This window comes from Pipra filicauda, unplaced genomic scaffold, assembly GCF_003945595.2.
Source record: "Pipra filicauda isolate LSUMZ 115617 unplaced genomic scaffold, ASM394559v2 scaffold221_size1283894_pilon, whole genome shotgun sequence".
In the NCBI taxonomy this organism is placed as follows: Eukaryota; Metazoa; Chordata; class Aves; order Passeriformes; family Pipridae; genus Pipra; species Pipra filicauda.
In genome coordinates, this window is record NW_024104334.1 from 187,090 (window position 1) to 211,694 (window position 24,605).

Genomic DNA, 24,605 nt, shown 5'->3' on the forward strand with positions numbered 1-24,605 from the left:
AGGTATTGCTCAAATGAGTCAGTCATTTTCTTGGGAAATAAATTAAAGCTTGATCCCTGCTGAAGGAGTCCTTTTGCATTGTTCCAGCAGTTTCCTTATATTTTCTATTTGTTTTGCTTTTGTCTGTTTTATACCATTCTCCAATTATTTAGCCCAACAGCATCCATTTTAGAGATAACAACATACTGCAGGGGCATTAAAATGGCAGACATTACATACCAACCCATCAGTTTGGCTCCATACACCAGAGCATTCACCAGCACCTGAACACAGGTGTGCCCACCAGGGCCTTGCAGTTACATGTGGAAAACACCTCATTGTAAGTCCTGGTTCTGTTTTCACTTTGTGTATGTAACCACACACACATATTTTTCTGTGAGCACCTAGTAGACCTAAGGGTGGCTCTTAAATATAAGTGCAGAAAAGCTGTATCGAAAGTTGGGAAGTTTCCTATTTGAAATGTCGTTCTGAGGCACTACCTAAAGCAAAGAAGACAACAAAAGCTACGCTAAGGTAGAAAAAGCCAGATGCGGCTGTTGCAACACGGCTGTTATGAGATACCTCCCACTCTCTGAAGGTACACTGAGCACGCAGCATAGGAACATATTCCTGGCTGACAACCCATCCCACCAGCAACCTCAGCCTGTGGTAGCAATTTTGTGGGAATGCCAGGACCAGCAGAGAAGGAGCACAAGGAAAAGCTTTTCCAGCATGAATGTAAGACCCCAAAGTTTTCACTTAACCTTAAGAAAACATTTGGTTCAGGCAAGCTGTCAAACCCCATATAGCCTTCTATCCTTGCCAAGGTTCTTCCTGAGAGTAATTCAACTGTAGTACCTCCCTGTGCACAGAGCTCTGTTAAGTAGTGATCTTCAGCTCACGAAGGACCCACAAGGTGATGGCACTCTTCTAATGACCTAAACTACAGGCACATGTCCTTCTAGTCACTCAGAGTTTAATGCTCACAGCCAACTCTACACCTCCTGTTTTTTGCTTTATCTTGATCTGTGGGCTATGTAGCACATGTGAGCACTCCCCAGTTCACTCCAGGACAAATATCCCAGCTGAAACCACAATTTCCAGTTGTATAAACTAATCTGGCTAATTTTCCCTTTAACAGTTTAAAGAGTGAGGAAGCATAACCTGTGAAAAGGAGGGTAGTAATATCTTTTATGGACACATCTAGATTCAGAGGATGATAAACCCTCTGCAGCCATAAAGGTGAAAAATCTGCAAATCCATAGAGCTCTTCCATCCCCTGAGTGGAAGACTGAGTTGTTTTCCTGCAAGATATCTCCAACCCTAAACTCGCAAGGAAAACAGACATCACCAGTCCTGACCCCACTGAAGTCAAAGGCAGTTTTGTCATTGACTTTAACAAAACTAGGATTCACCCTAGGGTAAGGGGCATTGTGTTTTTCAGCAGCCACTCATGTGGAAATTTTGCTTAGATGACTGACTGCCTGGAAGGTAGTGGTGCTAGGCCACAAAATACCAGAAACGTTTCTGTTAACCCACATACTTCAGCACTTGAAACTGCAGATATTGGAGTACACTCTTGTCCTCTAGAAAGAGTATGTTTCTATACCCTTGGCTCCTTTACTCCACCTGAAGCTGGTTATGCACCTGGTGTACCTAACCCGTCGTTCATCAGTGCTACTGGGTCTGACTGTTTATCAGGAAACATCAGAGAGTTTTTATGTTCTCACATTGTAAATAATGTGACAGACCTTGAAAATATAATGTGTCTTTTTATAGCTACCGTATGCATTGTGAATTATAAAAACTCCTGAAAATAGAGATGAAAATAGGCTATTGCATTCAAGTTTCATGTTGACTCAAATTCTGACTTAAAAAATCACTTATAATGTATGTCCAGAGCACAGGAAAATGGATAAAAATATAGGAAGTTGGAATCAAAAGATGAATCCAAAAGCATGCTTATAAAATTCCTAAACTAATTTCAGGAATTCATCTGGTACTTAGGCTCCAGGCTGAATAATCGTCTGAGCTCAAAAGAACTAACATATTTGTGCAAGGGTATTTCAAAAATTTCTCTGAGCTGTGAGTCTGAACAAAAGTTCTTCTTATTTGTCATGGTTTAACCTCACTCAGCAATAGAAATGAGACAAAAGTCCTTGGGAAGATTGCCTGCTTGTGTATTGGCTTTTCAGTATAAGTCCCACACTTGGTAACATGCATATAAATTTGTACATATGAAGTATGGTTTGGCATTAAAACTGCCATGAAAATCCACACTGTGTAAAGGTAAAAACAGTATTGCAGTACAATAAAGCTTATGCTTAGCTGAGCTGATTTTACCTGCTCTAAATAGAGAGAGCCTCATGAAAATAAAAAATAAAAATGAGTGATGAAAGGTAAGTATCAGAAAATTCAGAGGAGTTGTAAAAAAAAGAAGGAAAGACCAAGAGAGATCCAAATTTCAGGCTTTGCTTCTTGCACTTCTTTCTAATTGTGAAGCATCCACAAAAGCTTCCACCAGCTGCTTTCTATTTCTTCAGTCTAAAAATTAGAGCTGGTGTCTATCCACAGGAGAAAGGGTTCCTCACAAAATTTCCACCATTTCCTGCTTCTCCCTTCTTTAATGGGATCCTTCAAAGCACTCTTGTGCTCCCACTTTAGGGCCAAGCCACGATAAGGTGGTTCAGCCATCTAAAAGTTAAACTTATTCTAGTAGCTAGAAATGAGAGGCCTGCCCCACATAAGATGTAGTGGATGCTGAATTCTATGGTTCTGAAGTGAGCCAAAAAGAAGCTTGAGGGTAGAAAATGAGTTGACCTCCTTTGCTGCAGCTGCCTATAGGCATTGCTTTGAAGGGTAGAATTTATGGCCATAATTGTTCCCATGGAATGGGAAACTTTCCACAGCTAAGCACTGACCAGTCACAGTCTTGTCCAGTGGAGCTATCATTGGCATCAATTATACCAGCACCTTGCACTCCTCCAGCATCATCCATCAATGGATCTTAGAGACCATTAGAGTTCCCAGAGAATGAAGGGATGGAGAATAGCTCAATGTCTTCTTCAACAACAAAATGTTATTTTTATTTTATGGTTGTAAAGCTGAGGGTAGAGGAACCTGAGTGACCTTGGCCCAGACAACAGGGCCAGAAAGAACCTCAAATTTCCTGAACACCATTCCTAAAGGACAGGAATGGCCACTTGGCTCCTTCGTGTTCCTACCCCATAAAGAATTTTTCCATCGCTATGCAAATCAGGGAAGATACTCATACATCCCTATCCCCACTTACAAACTGCCTCTCTTTGAGGTATATTTTATTTCCACTTTCCCTCTTTAGCTGCCAAAGAGCTTTCTACCTCAGTAGTGGTGCCTTATAGAGCAACGACAAAATCCTGCAGTACAACAGAGCAGAGGTTCTATGGCTAAGACAACTGCTATTTTCATCAATTCTTCAGCAAACCAGCTGATCGTAAAAGCTATTCTTGACTAGCCTGCCTTTGTAACACCAGTCACCAGGAGAACACAGCACATACTATTGGCTGTGGCCCTCACTAAAAATACACTGCATTCTCACACAACAACAGAAACTCCCACCAGGGCCAATGGACAGCAGACTAAAAACAGTAACCAAAGGCTTTAAATTGCACAAATTACAAAGGTAGAAGAACTGAAAGCAGCATGCCACTAAAAGCCATCTGCCATCTTGGCCCGCCCATGTGTCCCTTCTCCCCAGCAGTGTTTTATATTAGTAATGATGTCTCTGTATTATGTATGACATAGTCTCTGCTGCTTTGAGCAAGCAGTAATATAGATGCTCCTTCAGTCTGGTGTTTTGCATATACACATTAGCTGCGGGAGCAGAAGATCTGCCTTCCAGTCTCTCTCTGGATATAGTTCAATTGGAAGGTAATATTCACATGCATATATTCTCCAAATCACATGTACATGCTGTATTATCAGGACCCCCATGTACATTAATAATACACAAAAATACACAGAAATAAGCATGGATTCAGCCATGATGTAGATTAGATGAGACAAGAATGGACAACATAGAAATACAGGAAGAAAATCAGCAAATGGTTAGTCTGATTATGGGCCTGTTTCCAGAATACAAAAGATGTTTTGTTTTCTTTATGAATTACTTTTATTAGTAGGTTAATTACTTTACCTGTCATTGAAGCTGTCATTTATACGGGTCTTTGAAGCGAATTCTCAGAAGAGTTTTGAAGGAATAGAAATATGAAGCCAGCCATTGCAATTGTCTGAAAGAAGCCTTAGAGATGGATGTGGAGACAAGGATAGGGCACAGCAGTTCTGTAAGGAGATATACTCAAGATAACTCTCAGTGATCAAGTACAAGAGCAAGAAACAATCTCCCAGGTTAACACACCCTGTGAAGGAAAAAAAAAAAAAAGTGAGAAAGAGAGAATTTCTTATCCTAGGAATGGTAACATTCTTATCTGTAAAAACTGCTTTCACTACCTGAGCTAACAGGCTAACTCAGGTATTTTCATGCAGCCCTGCAAATAACATCTGAGCCAACAGCCTGTACTGAGAAAAGACAATGACTGGGAACCAGAGAAAAGACAGAGGAAAAGGTGAGAACAACACAAGTGAATAGACAGACCAGATTATTAATCAGAGGAAAGAGTTTATCAGGAGCTGGTTCAAGTGAAATAACTACTTTTGCAGCTGACCTCGGAAACCACCGCAGGGAAATGAAGCGAGTTATTGGAAAGTTGGTGGAAAAGTTTATTTTCTCATTATACAAGTTCATTTATTCAGAGCATTTTGCAAAATATTCTGTGTAACCCACTTTCTCAGCTGCTGTACATTGGAAGTATGTGAATACAGAACAGTTTAGCTGGGGTTCAGCGAGTGTTCCCACAAGATACAATGCTTGCAGCACTGCATTACCGCATGACTATAGATGTTAGTTAGCTGACCTCCATCTATCTGTTCATAGAGACCTCCCCCTGCTCCAGTAACTTCCTCAGCTTTCCCAAGGTCACTTGCAGACACCTTGGCAGACATCCACGCAATTGTGAGGTTCTGTAAGGGATGTTCCATCACCACAATTCAGCCCTCCTCGGAAGACAGGTTGAAGACACTGGATGTCCAGGAGATATTCAGGGTGAAGGCAGGGAGAACAGCACATAGAAGAGGTGGAAAGACACAAAAGCAGAGGGAGGAGACAAAGAAACTGTACAGAGAAAAAGAGAAACTGAGAGGAATTATGAGAGAAGAAGGAAAACAGAAAACCAAAGCCTGACAAGTAGATCAGATGTAACTGTGGGGAAGCAGCAGCTGAGGGAAGAACAAAGTCTGTAAATAACAGGAGAAAGAGATGGCCCCATGGAATAGTTGAGCCTAGGAGGAACCAGAGAGTGGAATGAGCTGTCCAGGTTCAGAAAGACAACAGCAAAGAATATGTAGTAAATATATTATTTTTTTCTCCTTGTTAGAGTATTTATCACTGTTGGAGCAGACAGATGATAGCATACAAGAATTGTTCCACAGCTGAGTTGGGGATCCCAAGCCAGTGTAATCTGTATTTGAGCACAGGATGTTATATAGTAGCAGACATTCTGATTTTCAGAGGTCCTGAGCTAGTAATCATAAATCTCACAACATCAAAGGCAGCTGCTTTCCCCTGAAAAGCTGTCCTGCAACAATGAATGTTATTTTACTGAACTTTTACTCATTATTTGGATGCATCGGGCCTCATCTCAGAATACTGCTGGACAAGAACAGCTATTTGGCTAGCACAGAGTATGGGAATAAGGAGAGGGGAATCTCTTATTGGAGGTAACATTTTTCAGGTATTCTCCCAGGCAAGCTGCTCAACTGTGTGGTGCTTCATACTTGTGAGATGAGAACACCTAATTCTATAATTCCCAGGAATACTGGCCTAGGTGTTCAAAGTCCAGAAGAAAGGACTAATTTTAAGTCTGGAGGGTTGACATTTACTTATTTTTTCCAATCTGCTGTTTCTTAGAACTGCAAATCCAAAGGGATGGGATGGTGCAGGCAACTGGCGATATCATTGTCACAATAGTAACATCATGGCACAGACAGCCCCAGCTCATAAGGCAGTAGGAAGCACACGAGTTGGTACATAAAAAAGGACTGGCAGCACAATGCAGTGTGTGGATGCCAGATTCATTGCTCACTGAAAGCTGCATTTCCAAACCCAGCATTCGCCTCATGTCTGAGTTCAAGCTGACTGTAATAGGGGGGAAAAAATAAAAAAAAATTCTAAGCTTGAGAATTTTTGTTGCTCTTGATCCTTGCAGCACAAGGAGGAAAGCAGGATTTTTGCACTGAAATACCATTGAAGAGTTGGTCTGAACTGAACTTTCTCTTGGCATTCTGGCTGCTCCTGCCTTTGTAAAAACTATCAGGCAAGAGTTTGTTTCTTTGAGAGAGATTTAACAAAGCTGCAGACATCCATTTTAGCCAAAGTGATTTCATCTGTTTTTCCTCCAAGGCTGCCCAGCTGAAGAGTTATCATTAGAATTTTTCTCATCACAATTCCCAGTAACTGGTTGGTACCAACCTACTATTCACTTCTTCCAGTCCCTATCCAGACTTACAAACATCAAACAATTCAGACGTTGATCAGAAAAAAACAGTATAAATAAAAGCTAGCAGGTAAAATAAAAAGTCAAGCTACTCCTCAGAGATCTGTAAACTGAAGGTGTACACCTATTTTTCTTTGCACTGAAGGTATTTAAGACAGAGCCTGCGGGCTACTTCCTGACTCCTGGGGATGCTGAGATTCAGACTCATGGTTTGGCCTCATTTTTAGCCAGGATAGCACAACTACAGGACAGAAGAATTGCTTAAGGATCTAATTACAGGACTGAAAGCCAGGAAACTATGAATATCAACATCATCATCAGAATTTTCCCTTGTAAATCACTTAATTTCAATGCCTCCTCATTCCTATGTCTGTATGAAAACAAACAGACTCGCCTACTCTCAAATTAGTCTCAGAGTTACTGACAGAGAATCCCTTAGGCCAAAGTGCAAATTTGATTCTTGAGCATTTGTCAGGAGTTCAATATGTAAAGCACTGAGATTAGAAAGACGAATTTCAGGCAAAAGGGGACATCTTCTCAGGCACTGAAGAAGCTTCATGGAAGCCTGAATAAGTTCAAACTTGATGTTGTAGGAAGAGAAGTCCTTCTCTTACCAGTTTGAGATTTGTCTTCTTTAGGTATCAATGGACCAAATCCGGAAGAATTTTCTCTCTGCCATGTGAAAAGGCAAAAAAAATTTTATGGAAAATTGTTCATTCAACAGTCAAAACATTTTTTGTTGGCACTGAGAAAAGTAAGAAACATTTAGTAAAGATGACCCAAGAAACAGAAATATTTCACTTATGTACATAGGGCATTATTACTGAAAAACTACATGAGACCCAGTATAGAACAATACACTCTTAGTCTTTAACTCTCATGGGGTATTACAAAGTGTTAATGAGCGGGCTGTGATATTACAAGCTGTGCAAGCTTAATTTGAGATAAAAAAATTGCAGAATTAAAAAAAAAAAAAGAAAAAGAAAAACAAATAATATTAATTAAAAAAAAAAATGCAAGTTTTTCAACCACCATCCATTTTTATCTAGTGAAAGACTGGCCCAAAAGATGTGATGATACACCTGATGTGGAGAGTACAGAATGCCTCAACTGGTAATCAAAAGTAGGGAGAATCTTTGAAATTCTTAACATAAATTTATTTGGCAAAAATCATCATTTTTAAGGGTACGTTGCAAAGTGACTTTACTTGATGTAAAGTACAGTTATAAGCAAATGTTTGAACAACGTAAAAACATAGATCATCAATCTACGAGCATCAGAGGCATCCTGATTTACCTAAACCAGTTGCACTTCCAAAAGAAGTGTCTTCAGGATGATTAGGTCCTGTCCATACGCAAGAGGAGCAGCCAACTGCAGTGTCATTAACACCCCTAAATGAAGCGGGAAAATCAGGATGATGATGCTGGAAATTGTGTACAGCTGATTTAAATCCTAGCAGCATTTGCTTAGGAGTGAAAATAACTGTAGAAGTCAATTTGAAACTAACTGAGAGTGTGTTTCAAAAATTTACTTTTCATCATGTAATGTTATATTTGCAAAGATACAAAGTATGGAATACCAGTGGGGTGTAAAAATCCTCTTGCACATTTGGAAAGGGATCCATCTTACATCAGTGTAATGTAAACAAATTTAAAACATATAACAGTGCAGATCTCTTCCTTTTTTAAATGAGCTGTATTCCAAACCACAGAGAGATAGTTATTAATTCCTTGAAGACATCCCAGAGAAGCAACAGAGGTAAACTTCAAAACAAGATATACTCATTACTTGTTGGAGAAGTGTTTGCTGAAAACAAAAGACTGGCTCCTCCAGCAGTGTTGGAAAAAGACATGGGCATTAAAATAAAACACAATATTCAACATGATGAAGAACATAAGCAAAAAGCAAGAGATTATGTTCTGGCCTGAGATTAAGTGTTTAGATAACAAACAAAATAGCATATTGTGATACCCTTCATTGCTCCCAAAAAGCATAAGCAGAATGCAAGGTTACGAAATCCCCCCAGAAATGCGGAAAGGCTAACAGGAGACACTGCCAAGCATGATAAAGTATTTGCAGTAATCACTACTCTTAAAAGCACAGAAAGAAAGAGTCCAAAACATTCACAATTTATTGGGGAAAACACCACTTGTTTTCCAGGCTTTCAGAGGGCCCCCAGTAGCTGCTACCTCAGCCAAACTCATGTAAAATTATTAAAGAAAGTGAAAAAAGGCTGAAAATGAAAGGCGAGTTAAAGAGTCCTTAGAATAAGTCAATAAATGAATAGTAACCAGTCACTTGGATTAGAAAATACATATTCAAGAGCACTTAATCAAAGATGTTACTAAGTTATCTATAACCAAGTCCTCAATTCTGCCTCAGTATCTGGAGGAACAAAAGGTGAAAAATGTGAAAGCATCTATGCTTCCTAAGGGCTCCATGGAAGACTAAGGGAATGACAGACCAGTAAACATGACCTCTGCAGCAGATAAATACATAGAAATCAAAATAAAGAATAAAATTAGTATACGCATATAAATATGTTCTGGGGAAGGATCCAACAGTTTGTGCAAAAAGGAGTCATGCCTCACAAATTTATTAAACTATTCAATGAACATATGGCCTAGGACACTACTGGGTCAATACAGTGTCCACTTGCAGTGAACCTAAGCATCCCTAGAATAAGTAAATAGTAGCAGGAACAAAACTGTACAATTAGTTTTGCAGATGGGAAAAGGTTTCAAATATGTTGTTCACTATATTCATAAACAACCTGGGAAAGCAGCACAAGTGTGGTGACAAAGTTTGCTGATGATACAGCACTACTCAGAACAGCTTAAGTTGAAGCTAATTGTGGAGAGCTTCAGAAGAGTGTCGTGAACTAAGGTAAAACTCAGTGGTGATGAATGCCAGCTGATGCACGTGGGGGAAAATAACACTAGTTATAAGTACACAATGATCAGCACTGCACAGGAGAGAAATCTTGGAGTCACTTTGAATAATTAGAAAAGGTCATCTCAGTGTTCAACTGCTGCCAGAAATGCTCAGAGGGGCTTTTAGGAATCACTAGGAAAGAAGATGAGAGAAAAAAAGAATGGGAAAAAAGAAATTACCGTCTTGCTGGATAAGTCCACAATGCACCTGCATCTTCAATACTTCTAGTCTCTATCTCAGAGCACAGAGTGCATAGAAATGTTATAAAGAGGGGTGGAATAGCTGACCAGAGGCACAGGAGAGATTTTTTTGCAGTGAGGAACAAAACTGTAGCTCATCAGACTGGAAGAAAGACAGCAAAAGAGGGATGTGATAGAGTTTACAAAAGCATGAACGGTATTAAGAAGGTGAATGGGGAATGATTATGTTAATATACAGAGCTGGAAGCACTCCGTGAAATTATCAGGTAGAAAAATTTTAAAAAATAATTATTCTTCATACAACACAAATTGTGATATTTGCTGTCATGAGATGCTGTGAAATCCAGAAGTATAAATGGGTAAAAAAAGGGATTAGAAAAATTAATGGAGAAATAAATCTATCAGGGACTACTAAATACAATGCAGAAAGTTTCTAAAGTCCCGATTGCTGAAAGCTTAGTGGGTAAATCTTTAGGATGCCTCCGAGTTTTGAGAAGGTGATGCTGTTATTGCTTCATATTATGGCTGCTTCTCAAAGGTCACAAGTAAACACAGGGTATCTCTTATGCTGATCATGTACTCACATAACAAAGAGATGTTCTCTGTCCTCAAAGATATATGCTGTGCTGCGACAAAAGCTCTAAAAGTCAGGATACTCAGCTCCAATTTGCTGCTGAATCAGAGAAAACACAATCTGAATTTATAAACACTTTGCACCCCGATTTTTTTCATTTACACTGTGGGAATTACAGTGTCTGAACACAAGCTCCAAATTAGTTGAAAGGTTTAAGTGAGCAGAGACTAAAAAGGGAAGGGGCTTTTATTTTGGCAACATTTTTTAGGGCCTGCCTGTAAAATATAAGTAAGGCACTACTCATTGGAAACTTCCCATAACTACTAAGACAGTCTAATGTCATCAGCCCTAGCTTTAAATGGCAATTTTAGTTAAAATATTGTAAACAATCCCCTGTATGGACCAGCAAAAGTTAAACAATATTGCTCTATTACATAGGCTAATAATTTTCAGTGTGGTTCCTTGTACTAGGTAATCAGAAATTGTGGGATTGGATAAAGGATAGCAAGAGCTTGTAAAGGGGATGACTCCCAAGAGTGTCAATAAGATGTATTTAGCTTGGACTTATTTTAAGAAATAAGAGAAAAGATCAACCCATAAGAATACTTCACACAGCAATAAAATCTGAAGTAGCAAATTTGTAGTTCAACTGTGTGAATGAAAGAACCATCTCAGGTGAGGACTGATGGTGAGTGAACTGTGGTTTAGTACACAGTGCACAAAGTAGGCTCAGCTGTGGTTAATACACCAGTGAGGACATTATGAAGTGACTTATATGCTAATTCTGCTAGGCACAGGAAAACCATGCAAAACTGTAAGCTCTCAGAGAGCAGAATCTGAGCACAGCAGCTTCCAAGAGGGACACTTCCACCATCAGCTGACACCGAACAGGCTTCATTGAACATTGGGATTTTCTGGCAGTGACCACACTCCAGTGAAGGCAGTGCTGCTGAAGGATAGGAGCAGGCACTCTTTTCCAAGAGAGATATTGGAGCCAAGCTTGAGTGTACTCCCAGGCTGTAGGACCAGAGGTGCTTGCTACCCCAGGGCTGCAAACATGGTTGGACACAATGTGAATGGGAAGCAGGCTAGTATAAGGCCCTCTCTCATTGACAGCTTGCCAATAGTAGCAGGCAGGACACCCACAGAAGTTTAAGTTAACATGAATGTCTGTTTCACTCATCATTCCTGGGTACAGCTGCTGCACATCCAGAGCTATGCTCTGTTCCCTGCTTCCAGGAAGAATTTTCTGGTTTTGTGGCCAGGAGTAAGACCATTAGCAAGTTTCAAACAGACTGCAGGTGATGTATGGAGAAATAAGCAACTAAGGAACTGATCTAAAAGGAATAAAAACCGTGTAAGCTTCCTCGTGACAGATGGGGAAGTAAAAGAAGGAGCCTTCTGCTATATGTCACATCTTCTGTCACCTCTTGCTCTCCTCAACTGATGCACATCATTCTCTGTTTCCTTTTCCTGATATCACTTTTTTCTTCCTGACAGATAAATACTCACCACCTTAGATTCCCCAGGGTGGATTCCAACAAATGACCTGGAGAAAAAGGTTTCCAAGCTTGTTAAAAATGCCTTAAGCTGCTTTGCCCTTCCTCTATTTGGTTTGTCTGTCTTGCAAGGCAATACTTGTTCTATTTTCAAAGATGGAAATCATTAAAGGCAGCAAACAAATCAATAATGATAGAAGGCAATGGAGAAATCGGAATCTTCTTTCAGTCTCAGGACCATTTACATTTTCAAGAGAAACTTGAGTTCATGTGGATGAAAGCAATATATTGAGAGAAATTCCATCCGATGCAGAGCCTGAGCAATGAGTAGAACTTGTAGTGCCATGCTGCTTTTGATCCCCTATCAGAACAGAATGTCTCATAAGGGGGAAAAAAAAGATTTTCCATTTCACTGGTTCTGGGGTGGAGCACATAGTGGCCTCACATTTATCTGCAAAAGCATTAGAGAAAGGTTTTGATACAAAATGTGAAGAGCATCCATTCAGCTCAAATCTCAATTATCCTCCATTGACTTGGAGCAAAACATACCTATCATCTGTCATAAATGTCACATGGTCTGAAATAACTAGTGACAGCACCTTGAGTCTAAGAAAAGTCTTAGGTATATTGTGAGAAGGGAAAACAAAAGCTTTCTTCCATGGGAAGGAGTTATGTCCTGCAGTCTTGCAGTACCTCTCTCTCCATGATTCAGCCAGCACCTTGATGTCCTCTCTAGCTCCCTCTTTCACTCTGCTTCCTCATTTACCTCAAATACCACATCCATATGAAGTTTAACAAGGGCAAGTGCTGGATTCTGCACCTGGGATGGGGCAATCCCGAATGCCTGTTCAGCCTGGAGGAGACTGAGGGGAGACATCATTGCGGTCACAACTTCCTTGTGAGGGGGAGAGGAGGGGCAGGCACTGATCTCTTCTCGGTGGTGCAGTGACAGGATCCGAGAGAACAACCTGAAGTTGCGTCAGGGGAGGTTTAGATTCGATACTAGAAAAAATTTCTTCGCCCAAAGGGTGGTTGGGCACTGGAACAGGCTCCTCGGGGAAGTGGTCACAACACCAAGCCTGACGGAGTTCAAGAAGCCTTTGGGCAAAGCTCTCAGGCACATGGTAGAATTCTTGGGGCTGTCCTGTGCAAGGCCAAGAGTTGGAATTTGTCGATCCTTGTGGGTTCCTTCCAACTCAGAATATTCTGGAATTCTGTGATTCCAGAGACTCTCTTTCTAATTCTCTCAAATATGGGTATATGGGAGGTATGTGTACATCTTTCTTGTGCATAAGCACAGCATTTAAAAATAGTCATGCAGGACCAATCCAGGAATATTCACAATATAGATTTGAAGTACAGATATAGGTATTGTCATGCATTTTTCAATAGTTTCATCTGGACAACCCCTGCAAGCACATGAAGGTTTTGATTGGCAGTTTCAGAGTTGTGTATTAGCATTTTGGAAGCATACAGACAAATCACAGGCACAGCAGAGCTCAGAGCAGGCGAGAGAGTCCCAGCCGCAGCAGGAGAGAAGATAGCGATGAATCAGAGAATACTTCTTATTGCACACAGGAGTGGAGTACCCAAATTTTGACCCTTGTATTTTTACACCCTTCAGGGCGAGCATCCCCACAAAATGCACTGAAAACAAAAATGGCATTTTGGCAAAGAAAACCTAAAGAAGACAGATTTAGAGTGCTACATTTCAAAACCACATTTCATCTTGGAATAGGTCTGCTCTCATTAGGGAAAAGGAACCCATTTTACAAAGAAAAGCTCACAAGCCATGCTGGTGTGTGTGGCAGAGAAAAAGAAAGAGGACCATTTTCAAGTTCAAAACATCATACAAAAGCAAGGTCATGTTTGCAGCAGTTCTGTTGGGGTTAGGTTGCATTTAGTTCCAACAATGCTATACATATCAGACATTAAAATAATACCTCACTTGATCTTACTCAATAGAAAAGACAAACCACACAAAACAGGTGCTAGACAGCGATGCAGCCTCCCCATAGTTATCTGGTTTACAAACAGCAAACTCTTTAGCCCTATTATTGTTCTCTCATTTACCACATTCTAGCTCCAAAAGGCACTCTAGTTCTCTAAATTGTTAGCAGCTTTTATAGCCAAAGATAAGTATCCATCACTTTTAATTTTCATCGTTGCATCTGTTTTGTCATTTAGCTGCAGCAGGTTGTATTACAATGATTAATGAGGAAATGCATACAAACATTTTTATTTCAAATAACAGCTCTCGGACAAGATCTGGAAAACAGAACCAAGCCATATGATTGTAAAAAAATAAATAAATACACACACACAAACCTAAACAAGTGGGCATTGTGCCACCCTAGAAATACAAATATCTCTAACAAGAAAGAAAAAGGTATATTTTTCACATTTTCCTGTGTGATGGTTTGTTTGCCTGTTTCTGATGCGGGGGGGAGGGGAGTGTTTTGTTTTACAATTAATTTGCCCCTTTTTATTTCACATAAATGTCCAGCTCAAGTGTGGCACATCAACAAATAGGTTCATTTATCTTTCAGGGAAAAGCCAAACACTGCATTTCTATTCAGAAAAAGCAGCATATATAAAATGTACTGCTAAGAGCAGAGGCCTTTAGCATGAAAAATAATAATTTTTATTGCTCTCTCTAGGACATTTTCTGTAAACATAGTTTATCTGTAATTATATTCAAAAAGAAGTATTATTTAGTGTTATAGTTACCTACAAACCTAGAAGTCCAAAAACTATTTTACAGTTCCTGCTGTATGCAGAAAAGAGTGTGAGTGTTTTTTGCAGAAAGCAGAAAAGTCTTTCAGATTAAACCCCCTTTAGAACAATCCTTCAATTCAGAAGAATTACTTTAGTTTCCTTAATACTGGTATTACATTCATTTAGTTGTAAGATTTTTCTAGGAAAATGAGAAAATTCATAAAAATACAGTCATATGAAACAACTATTCATCTAAAAAACAAAATGTGAAAAACGCAGATAAAGACTATAATATTAGACTGAGATAAATAATCTAGCTGGAGACCTATTAGATTCTACACTTTCATGTCAATGAAGCATTTGGCCCACCGACGTATTTTTGCCTACTCTGCCAGGCAGGGCTCAGGCTCTGCAGGAGAATACAGCCGTGGATCTCTGCAGGAAGAGAAGACCTTTTTTTCCAAGTAAAATGTTCCCTAACTCTGCAAGGGAGGTTGGCAGTAGATCTCAAACTCTGGCCTGTCTTTTTAATACCCCTACAATAGCTCAGTTGGATTGAGACCAGCTGTTGGTGCATTACCATTTGTAAATGCTTAAAGCAACTACTCCTTGTTTTCTTGGCAACATGTACTGTGAAGGGGAAAAAAAAAAAAAAAGCACTTTCATTCAGACATTAAGAATTGCTAGATGCCAGCTTTGGCTTACACAAGCTATTGTTTGCACAGCTCCCCTCAACAAGTTTTTACCAAAAAAAAAAAAAAATCCTATAGAGATAAATTGAGCTCCTAAAATTCTGATTTACACCATCCGCTCAGCCTTCATTGGAAACGAGATTCCTTTTTTAATCCAACCATTTAAGGTCACAGATCTTTCTGGGTTTCAACTTCCACAATACCCCCACAAAATCACCCAGATTGTCTTAGGAATGAAAATTATAACTTTCTTACTCACTGTTTAAAAATAAAAGTGATTTTTTTTTCCTGTTAATATAAGCATAAGAAAGAGGTCTAAAATTAGTTTCAGCATGGAAACCATGGAGAGTGGGAAGAGGGGAGAAGAAAACAAAAATTACATTGGGGTTATACTTAAGCACTGAGAAATACTGAGAGTCTCAAAATACCAGAAGGATCCTTGACTGGGTTGCCACAGTAAAAAAGAGCCTAGTCATAGTAGAAAACATACACCAACATTTATAATTATCATTATTGAGATGGAAACAGCTCCAGTGACCTTTCATTGCCTCATCCTTTCCAACCACCCCTACTAGAGCTTGGTGTACTGGAAGTGTCTAAGCATGAATGCTAGCATCTTGGTGGTTGCAGCTGCTAGTACAATAGGATTAATTTGCCATCTACCAACTCTAATGCCCTTCTGTTTCATCTTCTTTCCCCACCAGGGGCAGTGGTGACAGCATCTGTTCCACTGTTATTTTAGTGGCGCCTTTCATGCTGTTATAGTTAAAGGTCTGTCAGCATTTCCATTACACACACTCACACACACACACACACACACACACACACACACACACACACACACACACGCATGCACCCATTTCTTGAGGAAAAGGACAGCTCAAATCCACCTGAAGGGGAAAAAAAAAATTAATGCACTGGGGTTGAAAATTGTATGAGCGCCTCAGAAGAAAGTATTTATGGTATTATTTGAGAAACAGAAATGGAAATACAAGAAGTTCTAAGTAACCTATTTTACATTTATTTGTGGGAAATAATGGTACAAGTTGATATGGATTGTTCCATAACCTTAGAGAAAGCAACCACACCAAAAAGAACACAAAGGGAAAAATCCTAAACCAGGTTCCCTACTGAACACTTCTTTCAGGTAACTAATTCAGATAATAGAATATTACTTTAATAGCATCCCAGACAAGATTTAATGAGCAGGCCATTGATTGTGGGTGATCACCTCTAAATAAATAACAGGAGCCTCAAATCTCTAAGTTGAGAGTTGCAATCTCAGAATCATCGAATTGTTGGGGTTGGAAGGGACCTTAAAGATCATCTAGTTCCAACTCCCCTGCTACGTACAGAGACATCTTTCACTAGACCAGGTTGTTCAGAGCTCCATCCAGCCTGGCCTTGAACACTTCCAGGGATGGGGCATCCACAATTTCTCTGGGAAACCTGTTGCAGTAGCTCACCACCCTCACAGCAAAGAAATTCCTCTTAAAAGTTAACCTAAACCTTTTTAGTTTGAAAATGCATTCCCCCTTGTCTTGTCACTACATGCCCTTATAAAAAGCCTCTCCATCTTTCTTGTAGTTTCCCTTCAGGTACTGGAAGGCTGCAAATAGGTCACCCCTAAGCCATCTGTTTTCCGGGCTGAACAAACTCATTTCTCTCACCCTTTCCTCACAGGAGGGGTGCTCCATCCTTCTAATCATCTTGGTGGCCTCCTCTGGACTCTCTTCAACAGGTCCATGTCTTTCTTGTGCTGAGGATCCCAGAACTCCATATTCCAGGTGGGGTCTCACCAGAGCAGAGTAGAGAGGAAGAATGAGAAGAACACATGCTTCTGCAGGCATGTCAGGAACACTGACAGGTAAAGCACAACTCCCAGCACCAGAAGTGGTTTGAGAACCTACAGGTGGGCTCTCCCAGCCCCTCTGATATGTGTTGTATATAAAGGGTAATGCTTCCTGCAGGCTTTAGGACACAGGCTCATTCCACTGTTGCTTTGAGGAAGCTGTTGCTCACATGCACATCTAACTCATGAGCTTTGTTTTTTACCCACAAAAGTGAATAGGAAAAAAGCAGTGCTGGGGCAATTAGGGAACAGGTCAGCTTATTTCAGCAAAGAAAGACCTCTGGAAAATTATATGTATCAGGTAAAGCAATGCAGGACTACTTCACAGACCCCACAGATGTTTTCTCTCCTCAAGCTATGCCAGAATTTCCACATGAGATTACTTCATCTGTGCAGGTTTCCACCTAGTCCAAGAGAACTTTGAACTAGCACATCTCATCTGAATTCTCAAAATAAACACCCTCTTCCTTGACATGCTTCACTACTGCAGAGTTATGACTTTTGCAACAGAAGATAGGAATTACATTTTTCCAGAGATCTCTTCTTACAGAGAGAAATTCACAGAAAATTTAGAGGGTCAGCACAAGTCTTCTCTAGCATCAAAGTACTCAACACAGGATTGATATAATCTGTAGTGCCAGATGTGAGCCTCTATGGGTGAATTAAAATTTGCTTCCAGTCCTACCAACACACTACCATTTACAGCACTTTCCGTAAATCTCTTCAACATTTTGAAGTAATAGTGATGATTTGTCTTCTTGCAAAATACACAAACAAAGGAGATTCAGAACTAATTGTGGATTTTCAAACTTATAGCATACTGGGCGGGGGGGAAGGAAATACAGTTAAGCAGTAAATTTGGAGGCAAAGCTTCGAAGTCATGCAAATTTCTTTAGTCACATTGATGGTAAGCACAGTCCAGTCACTGTGATGCAAAGTGGATTAAGAACATGCTGTTTCTTTTTCAAGTTACATTATCAAATACCTAGGTGTCCTTTGTCACATCACTTAACTGCTCTGCATTTCAGCATCCTCATCTGTGAAATGGAATAGGTAATTAAACACTCATGAATGCTTTGGGACTCTTTGGTGGAAAGAATTATTATGGTGTCTTATTACTGTGAGACAACACGCAATTGTCTCAGGTCTCTGTAACAGCTGAGCCTAAACGGAAAAGGAAAAACAATCTAAAAGCTCAACTGAGATCTTCTGCTCTAGCCTCTGCAAGAAGCAACTACTACTTCAGACCATTTTCCACGCTGGAGAAATTGTTCTGAGGTTGATCACACTGCAAAAATATTATCATGTTGCAGTACTTTCAAAACTAATCTGAGATAGGATAAAAGAAATATCTCCCAAAAATATTACATTCATGAATGGTCAGAATTATTTAAGAGATGACTGAAAAGAGGAAACTCAAAAGAAGACCACAAAATATAAAGCCTTCCCCTGAGAAGAAAAAACACCCTAAAACCAGCAGAAACCCACACCCCCCCACAGTATAGACAATTTCCCAAAAGCTCACGGCAATGAAAAACATTTTATATTGCCCCAAAACTTGCCAGCAGAGAGATCTAGGTTGCTACTGCCCACCTCACAGCACTGAAAAGGCAAGTGCCCAGCGGGTATCATTCTCCATTATCTCTCAAACCTTTGCCACCAGTGTACAGATAGAAGCGACGGAAAAATGAAAAGTGTGTATATTGTAAGCGTTGGTTAAACAACCCCACAGTAATTCTTATTTGCTGGAGGTTTTAGAGAGCAGATGTAGGATTGGCAGGGGCTGGGAGCTGGCTATATTGTTCTAGCACATTTAGAGCCAACACAGAAAGAACACGGAAAGCTGCATTTTTTTGTGTGTGTTCATGTGAATGTGAGTGTGTACGTGCATGTGTGTGTGTTTGCCTTTTGCCATCAACTCATCTAAGGCTTCTTGGATTCACACTGACACATAACAAAAAAAAAAAAAACTAGGTTGGTTCTCTTCCAAAAGAAATATGACTTATATCAGCTGCTGCATGAGAGTCTCTCAATTGCCACTACTAAGCTGCCTATTTTGCAGTAGCAAGTGGCCATGTGCTGTAACACACTGATTGCCTGCTTTGGTGGTATCGGTTGCTAGAATAAGGGCAAACAAATGGGGAACCAAATATAAAAAGCAGCCAGCAGCACTGAAGAAGCATTACAGCTGCCAGGCAATAACTTAGATAGTTACAGCTGCCATCACCTAGTTCACGCAAGCTTTTTAATATCTTTTGGCAGTGCTTGGTGTCACAGCACAAAAGGAAAGTTGGCACTTCCTAGCATACTTTGTTTGACATAACTGTAGGCAGAACCCAGCTGATACCTTCATCAATGTGTATGTGTTTGCTCTTAAGGTACGTTTTAACAGATCAAACATTGTTTTTCTCTTTCTGTTTCACACACCACTGTTAAATCATAGGTTGGGAACTACACCAGATAAATGGGAAAGAGCTCACTAAGCTGGAGCACATGGCCAGTCCCAGCAGCACCTCAGATAAGGAACACAAAAAAATCCTGAAAAAAAAAGAAAAATATAGTACAGCGGGAGGGGCTGTGGAGGGAGGTTTAAAAAAAATAAATATACTGCTTTGCCAAAATGTTCTCCTGCCTCGCCAGTAGCAGCAGCAGCCTCAGAGCCAGGCCAGATTCTCTTCTCCATTTACCGTACTTATAAAAAACCCACAAGCACAAACACATAGACCATCACATACACATAATTAAAGCATCGACATCCCTTACTGTGATTTACAATCCACACCACCAGAAGTACACAGGCGCTCCCAGGATTTCATCAGTGTCTCATCTGGTGCTCTTGGCAAACCCAACCTCTTCCTTAGACACAGTGCAAGCTGCACCTCGTTCTCTCAGAAATGGGGATGCAGAGCTTTTCCCCTAAAGTGAACTAGAGAAGACGGGCACTAAATGTGTCAGCACTGGGTGATTTGCTGCTGTGGGACCTCATTTTGCAGGAGATTAATAAAAGACTAGCCTGCAGCATCGACTCTTGAGACCGCTTTCTATCATCACAAGCTTTCTATGTGGCCCACGAATTTGGGTTACAATATTGTACAAGGAACTGGACAGCCTCTGCATAATTATATTATTTTACAGCTCTGAAAAGCACATATACAGAGAGACAAGACTCTGGTCTGAGGTGCTTCCATTGGTCATGAACAAAGCAAGCCCATAAGTGTCTACCTGAAGTCAGCCCAGGGTTCTAATATTGTATTGAGTTAGTTTATTTAGAATTCACCCCATAAAAGGCATTTACGTTTTAGGCCTCTGGTACTTTAATGGCATCGAAAAGCTACAGTATTGAAACAAACAGCTTCACAAGATTTTTCGGGTGTAATATCACCAGGAAGAGCAGCAATTAAGCTGACAGGAAATAAAAAAGAATAAATATCAATATCTTAATTTGAAAAATAGGGAACTCAGGCACATGGATGTGAGATGGTTGTTCCAAGCCTGACGCAGACAACAAGGACAGGGACAAGAAATGAATGTCGATCATCATGGCTTCACATTTAGCACCTCACCTCACAGGCCAATTGCACCACTGAACCACAGGATGAAGTAGGCTTCCCTTCAGGCATCCTGTCCCAAACTACCTGCAGCTCCATGGAAGCTGAGAGCTTGAGCTGAATGTGGTTGGCTGAATCCAATTCCAGAAGCACCAAAGGGATATTCGGGGGCATGTTTTCCTAGCACACAGTATCTATAATTGTCATTCTTTAGGTAAATCAGATATTGACAACTAAATATAAAGACATGTCAAGAATCGCACCAATCTGAATTAATTATTGAAGCCGATCTAGGAGCAAACTGTTTAAATGGCAACATACAGTACAAGTGAACTGAATGTGGCTAGGAATTGATAAAAATGCATATGTCAGGCCAAGATAAAAGGTGCCCTGTGGGAAGGACAAGAAGTTTTTCTTTGGGACCCCAGGTGATCCTTTTGCAGAGGCAGAAAAGTAAAGCTGATCCATAAAATATGCACGTGTCCCTCCAGAATGGTCCAAGTTATGAATACATTTTGGAAGCTCCTAATACACTGCATAAAGAAACAATCATTCATGTACACGTACACGAAAGGACAGTCCCAGATTTACAGCCACCCACCAAGGTAGAACAGGTGGCTGTAATGTAGTAAAAATGTATTGCAAGGAACTTGTCATGAATTTTAAAAGCAAAGACGCCTACAGACATAATAAAACTGATGTGACATTCAGTTAAAACTAAAGCTTTCCCCTATCTTAATAAAATGACAATGCAGGGGAATTCAAGGAAAGGGACCATTCCCATCAGCCCTCACAGAACAAAGTGTTTCACTCAGTTTGTGCAAGTAATGTCATTGATCTCATCAGTGGCATGGTGTACACCTGCCACACGGGTAGGAAATCAGGAGCAAAGGCACCCAACAAAATCACCCCAGACAATTGCTGTAGAAAAGAAATGCTTCAAGGTCCTGGCAAAGAATGTGGAGTCCTTTCCTTCCTCTACCACAGGATATGACATCTTCTTTTCCTTGATTATTTTACACATTTAGGAGGTGTTAATTTCAACTGTTAGCCAAGAATTGCTTCCTCTTTCCTTCATTATGTTTTTAGAGACAGAAATTTGGAAATACTAGAAAGTCCAACTCACTTCTCAATATCGTGGGCACAATAAACTGACGGATTTCCCTGATAGCCCCAAAAACTAAAGTGGGGAAAGAAAGAAAACCTAGATTTAAGTTTTGCAGGCAAGATATATCCATCTCTATTAAGATGGGGATCAACAAGTTAGCCACTCTGACAGTAGTTTGTCATATCTTTTAACCGGGTTCAAAAAAAAAAGCTCAGGTACACTGGAATAGGCAGGAGAAAGAAACTGGGATAAAGAATGAAACAAGGATAGTCAATGATGATAAACTGGTTTCTTTGCTAACTATATTTGTAACTCTAATAATGGTGCTATTCTTTTCGTAATGAACAAAAAGTTTGATACAAAGTTATATAATTCAGGCATACAAACCAGCATCTGTTCCATTGGTAAAACTGAATCCATGTCTTAATGGAAGATGACAAATATCAAAAGATTTGTAAATGCTTTTAAACAGCTTCTAAATGTTTATAAACTTCCTCCTAAGGACAGGTGAGCTCATAGTGATGAATTTCTATCCTCACATCTAGGCTTGGCTGTATGTAATTAGCTAATAATCTTTGTGCCTGGAATAACACTCGGACTCAAGAGACAGAGGGCACAGGGGCAAAGGAAAGAAAAAAAAAATTATTAAACCTTGGGAATGATACTTCAGTCGTTGAGCACTTAAGTGCATGTGACCTTTGCCAAATGCATGTGCACAGTTGCCATAATTGTACATGCCATCCTGACTGCTTCCAAACATTATGTTGGTAAATAGCCCTTCCGTTTTGAAAGTTCACTTGAATTTCCACTACTGGCACCTGAAAATTAGGTCTTCTGATACCTCTTACTGCCATTTTAACCATTCTGGGGAGTCCAGTATAAATTATGTTCCATCCTAAAAAGGGTACCCACAAGGAGTCACTTTAAAGAAGTAACTGGGGTCAACACCTAAATGAAGGGTGTATGCACCCTGTCATTATGAATATCTGATCCTGAGCAGGTCACGTACAGGAACTGGCTTCCTCCCTCCTCATACTCCCAGATTTTCTCCCAGTGAATTCCAGGATTTGAGGATGAGCATAGATGATGCTTAGTTTGCATTTGGAAGGAAATAATCCTTCTGATAAACCACTCTCTGAGATGGGGGCTGCCTGTTTGCCTGAGTGTGTGAAATGCAAGCCTTCCTTGCCTGACTGAGGCAGGCTTTTCAGTTGGTGCTCAGTACTGACTGATGGAAGCACTACAGCTATAGCACTATAATGCTCACAAATTTTCCCCTCTGCTGTCTCTTTAGGCCATTGCCCCAAAGGCTTTCATGTTCCTAAAGCTGTCATTTAAAACATTTGTGAATCAGGATGTGTGGACAATAGAAGAAGCTGGTAGAGCCAGGGAGTGCAGATGTGAAATAATTTAATCAACAGCAATTTTTCCATTTACTTCAATGGGCTTTGGATCACCCGCCTCATGAGTGGAACATGTATTGAGGAGGAAGCAACCCGAGCCAGATAAAGAGCCAAGATACCAAAGTAACAGAGTTCCACCAAACAAGAGAGTCCACAGCAGCTGCAGCTTGAGATGTATGATGTAAACACAGATCTAGACTCAGCTAGCAAACTGGGGAAAAGATTCAAGAAAAAATGGAAAATAAGCAAGGATTTAGCCATCAAAGGGCAGAGCCAAGAGTAACTACTAAGAAATTTTTTGTGGGAGGAAACATGTTATATAAAATACTAGTAATATTCAAAGAGCTTTGCAGAATATATCTGAGGAGGAAATGAAGGCACAAAGAAACAAAGTGAAAACGTCAGAACACAGATTTTTTTGCCAAATCAGAAAAAAAAGACTAAAGCTTTTTATTCCCTATATGACATAAGTATCAGGCTATGATACTCATTGTAATAGTTATATCACACTGTGGTGCTGAGATCATTGTGTGCTAGTTGACAATGCTTGCCCTAATTGGTGCCATTAAGTAATAAAATAATAATTGTACCTCAGATCATTGGCACTTCAGAAATGTCCATTTCCAAGCACAAATGGATGTGTGTCCCTGTGCACAGTTCAGTGCTGAAATGGTTAACACCATGTATTATGTGTCAGTAATGAAAACTAGCACTCAAGCAAGGAAATTCAAAGCTGAGGCTGACACATCATCGTTAACGCAGCCCTTTGTGCTTAGCTACCACAGGAGTCTTGGAGCAGCACATGGTGTTGTACCCCACACAATATGTGCTACTACAATACCGCATTCACAACACAATGAATTGAGGTCAAGTGAGTGACCTTAAAAAGAGCTTTCTTTTAATTCTTTAAAGAAACACCCCATGATATGTAGGAGCCCATTAAACAAAGCTGCAAGAAGATACAGTAAACTTTAATTAGCAGTGAAGGCAATAACCTCACTTTATACTTCATAATTTCTCCCACCATGTTTTATTACATGGAACAGTCATTTTAGTACCTTTGTACCTAAGGCAGCATCCATGTGGTGTGGAAAGGGATGTGTTGTTGGATATTTATTGTAATGGGGCTTCATGTGGTTGGAGGTCAAAGTGTAGGACTTTCATTTGTACATCACTGCTCTACTATCTGCTCATGTCTCTGGGTAACCTGATGTTCAAACCTTTTGTAAGGCAATTGCTGAGGAGGTTGTTCTTATTGTTATGAGAACTTGGAGAAAGGATGCTGGGCCCTGGCTTTGGCACAAGCCTACTGTGTGACATAGGGTACTCCGCCAAAATTTTTTATCACAGTGATCTCAGATGCTTCCATTTTTAGGGGACTCGGGTGCAGCTCCTAGGGTCTGGTCTCAGAAAGCCTGGAAATCAGTAGTTCCTTTTGGCTTCTCAGGACCACTCAGAACTAAGTTTGGAAAAATCGCACATTTGTCTCCCCACAAATTACCTGCAAT

General features: G+C 40.1%; 1 long non-coding RNA gene across 2 annotated transcripts in view; it reads right to left on the bottom strand.

Annotated features, from left to right (window-relative positions):
* The window catches only part of LOC113989315, a 137,071-nt gene that overhangs the window by 102,288 nt on the left and 10,178 nt on the right, over positions 1-24,605 (bottom strand). Inside the window, exon 1 of one of the 2 annotated variants that reach the window (XR_003541204.2) lies at positions 7,184-7,243. The exons of the other annotated variant lie outside the window; for it this stretch is intronic. This is a non-coding gene — a long non-coding RNA (uncharacterized LOC113989315). Of the gene's footprint in view, positions 1-7,183; positions 7,244-24,605 lie in introns of those variants that run through there. 2 annotated transcript variants of the gene reach the window in all.